General features: G+C 41.5%; 1 protein-coding gene across 1 annotated transcript in view; it reads left to right on the forward strand.

The window, feature by feature from the left end:
* Window positions 1–2,358: 2,358 nt before the first annotated feature.
* Window positions 2,359–3,457, forward strand: part of HDX (highly divergent homeobox) — a 39,114-nt gene continuing 38,015 nt past the window's right edge. Inside the window, exon 1 of the mRNA XM_010019881.1 lies at window positions 2,359–2,501. The gene's annotated coding sequence lies outside the window, so the exon portion shown is untranslated. The remainder of the gene's footprint in view (window positions 2,502–3,457) is intronic.

A 3,457-nucleotide genomic window follows, 5' to 3' on the forward strand; every position in this document is an offset into this window, starting at 1 on the left:
GGGGGGACGGTTGGGCAGGGGTAAGAAGGAAGCTTGCTGTTGCCTCGTGGTGCGAGGCCTTTGCGGTGTACCCAGGCGTGAGCGGGGCAGGAGGCGGCCAGCAGCAGGGGTTGTCAGGGGAGAGCTCAAGCCTTGCTTCCCTCCGGGATTTCGGCCTCTCGGAGGCCCTGTTTTGGTGCCAAGCACAACCAGTCATGGTGGCAGTTAGACAGGGTGTCTTTCTACTGGTAGATCTTAGCCCTCGAGTGTCTGGAAGGGAATGAGGAGGAAGAAGTGCACTGGCCACGCAGCCTGTGGTGTTCAGAGGGTGATGGTGAGGGCTCACCCTTGGAAGTGTTCGTTTGCGCCACTGGGGAATAAGTGGCCCCTTTTTCCCTGTGTTCTGTTAACCTAGGGCTTCTGGTAGTATAGGTAAGAGCATGTGAAACCAACCAGAGTAGTTCTGTACCCTCTGGAGTTCTGAAGCAGCCCTCACATCCTCAGGGTAAAACTGTATTTTAGTATTCCTTTTTGGTTTTTTTCTGACACAGGTCTTACGAACTCTGGTGTGTATGCTTAATTTAAAACGTGACTACTGCAATTGAAGTCAGAAGTCCCGTTTGCATGAATAAAGTGGGATGGGATGCAAAAACCTGCAGAGCTGTGGTCATGAGTTACTATGTTCCTAAATTACTGAGGGCAGTAACCTACAGATTGAGATTATTAAATATTGTTGCTTGATGTAGGTCTAGTACTGCCGCATTAGTTAGCGGGTTGGTTGGTTGGTTCCTTCCCATTTGGGGTGTGCAGCAAATTGTGAGCTTTAGGCAGACGTGGGAAGTGGATTGGGTTCTTGCTGGTACAATTTGGGTTTCTAAAGTTGTAGTAAATAATATCACAACTGCAGTCTTATTTATGTATATAGTAGCTTTCTTTTTATAGTCACAGTTTTGTCTCAGCTTTGTATTGGCACCAAGTCTTGTTATTTTGTACTGCTGGAGGAGAGAAAAAAGGAAATAAACTGAGGTGTGTGCTGGTTTTCTTGATGTACCTGTTACGAATGGACAACTTCAAACAGTGATAGGTTTACAAGCTTTTATAAGATGACTTTTTTCCAGGCAGATACTTATTTAGTCCTGAGTTCAAAAAACCAGCCAAACAACAAAACACTCCCAGAAACTGCTTGTTCCTTTTTATCGCTGTGTGTTAATCCCTGATGGTTTTAGTGTTTTATACCATAAAGATTTTTATACTTAGTTACTTTGTGGTGGGTTGTGTTCTGAGTGAATTAGTTTGTTTATTGATGTTAATTTCGCTTCCAAGACTAGTTTCTGTTATTGTCTGAAATTAGAGGAGTATCATTAAGGTTTTTTTCCTGTTTTTCAAACTAATTACTATTAACGTAGTAGTCTATAAACACTTACCTTGTAAGTAAGTTTTCTTGGTTCAGCATTCTTAACATTTAGAGACTTTTTGACACTTAAGGCTCCATGCTCTACATTTCAGGCAGACTTTAGACAACAGAAGTTTTTTCCCTTCTTAAGCTGCTGCTTTTTTTTTTCTTTGCCTCCAGATCTTTCAAATAGTCATTGCAGAACAGCTAAGAAACTATTGAATTATTTTTTTAATAACTAGGGGATCATTGATATGGGATTACTCCAGTTTCCTTGTTGTTTGTTCTTCTGTGGCACTCCTTGACACCAGCTTGTTTTCCTTAGTTTCTAAAAATACATCTCTGGGCTTCACCATGTCTTCCTGGAGAGATTCTTCATTTTGGATGTTGAATAAAGTAACTAGAGTGGAAGGACGAGGCATTTGCAGCAAAAAGTGTGGGATGTTTGTTACATTAATTACCTGTTGCATTCCTACTTCAGAAGCAAAACCCACTTTAGTTCTTCCGTGTTCTTCCCTCTCCGCTTGTGCTGGCCCTTGCCACAGAAGGGGAAGGAAAGTGGATGCTGTAGAAAAAGTTGCTCAAGCAGCTAAAAAAGCCTGCAGAAGTATTGGGTTTTGAAAGGGAATGAAGAACAATACCTTTGTATTGATGGGTTTACAGAAGGTTTAGGAGTGAGAGGCCACCCAAGTGGAAAGTTGAATGGTAGTTGGCCTGGGACACACAGCAGGGGTGAAGGAAACCTGCTTTTTCTTTTGTCTTAGATTATTCTCTGTGCTGTCACACAGACAGCAACGTGCTTGGCCAAGGCTACCTTATTTTATTAGCAGAGCAGGCAGATGTTGAATCCTTAAATACTGATTTGCTCCCTCTATCTTTTATTGAAGTGAAAATATAATTTATGTTCATGGAATTTCAGTTTGGATGATGGTTTGCCTGAATTTTACTTAATTTCACAGAGTTCTGTAACAAAATCTTTTCAGTGCCAAAGTCTTGCCAACCAACTGGACACCTGGACTCCCAAAAGCTCAAATCCCTGTTTTCTAAGCTTGACAAGTCAAGCTCAAAATGAAACTATGATAAAAATCCATGTGGTTTTCTAACTTGGAGTCTGAGGTTTAAAACAAAGGTGAGAAATCCTGAAGAAACGAGAGTGCTTTGTAGGTGAAGAAGTTGGGAAAAGGAGTGCATTTCCTTTGAAGGTACTGAGATTGTTTTGAATAGTACTGAGCAAATAATAGTGTGCAAAACTTGTTGCCTGTGAAGATGGGATATGCAGAGGCAGCACTTTGTGGATTAATGTGATGGCTTTGGACTTTGTGGCTTTCTAATGGAGCTTCCAAGCATTCGGTAATTGGTTTATTCAACACAGGGTGCTATTTCAGGGATTCTAAATAAGCACTTAAGAACTGCTGATAGCAAACTGATTTCCATCTGGACTTTACAGATGACATGCTACCAGTGAGCTTTTAACTTGCAAGAGAAGGAATCCTGCCAGATGTCCTACACACTAGAGTGAAATCAGAATGCCAGTTAGTGTTTTGTCCTGTGATACTGAGATTGAATGCTTGGAGATAGTACTGCTGATATTAATCTTGTGATCATTTATGCCTAGTTGTAAATTATCATGAGGGAAGTTAAAGAATCAAAGACACCGTGATTCTGAATTTCCTTTCTCTTGTTGTGTGTGATTGAAGATCTTCCTGAGAAGTTGTTTTTACTTGCCTGGCTCTGACCAGAGCACATGTCTTGGGAGGTTGTGTCATGTCTGCAACCTGGATAGCAAAACCCACCCTGCTGATTCCTTACGGAGGGGTAGTTTTGTTGGGGCTTTACTCCCTATTAGTGCTCTATGTTGAGGTTATCTTATAGCTTCTGTGCTGTCTGGAGCTTAAGGTCTACTTGTTTTATTAACATGTTATACCAAGCAACTGTAGTGTAGTTCAAAGTATTATGGGATGTAGTAGAATGGCTTGTTGTAGTGTACCTATGAACCCTATGGTTTGGATAGTTTAATATTTCAAGTGGAATTTGAACCAGCTTTCCTGTTAGGCAGATGCAGCTGCCTCTATGGCCCCGCTGAAC

The sequence above is a fragment of the Nestor notabilis genome, unplaced genomic scaffold (assembly GCF_000696875.1).
Source record: "Nestor notabilis isolate BGI_N333 unplaced genomic scaffold, ASM69687v1 scaffold6048, whole genome shotgun sequence".
NCBI classification, from domain to species: domain Eukaryota; kingdom Metazoa; phylum Chordata; class Aves; order Psittaciformes; family Psittacidae; genus Nestor; species Nestor notabilis.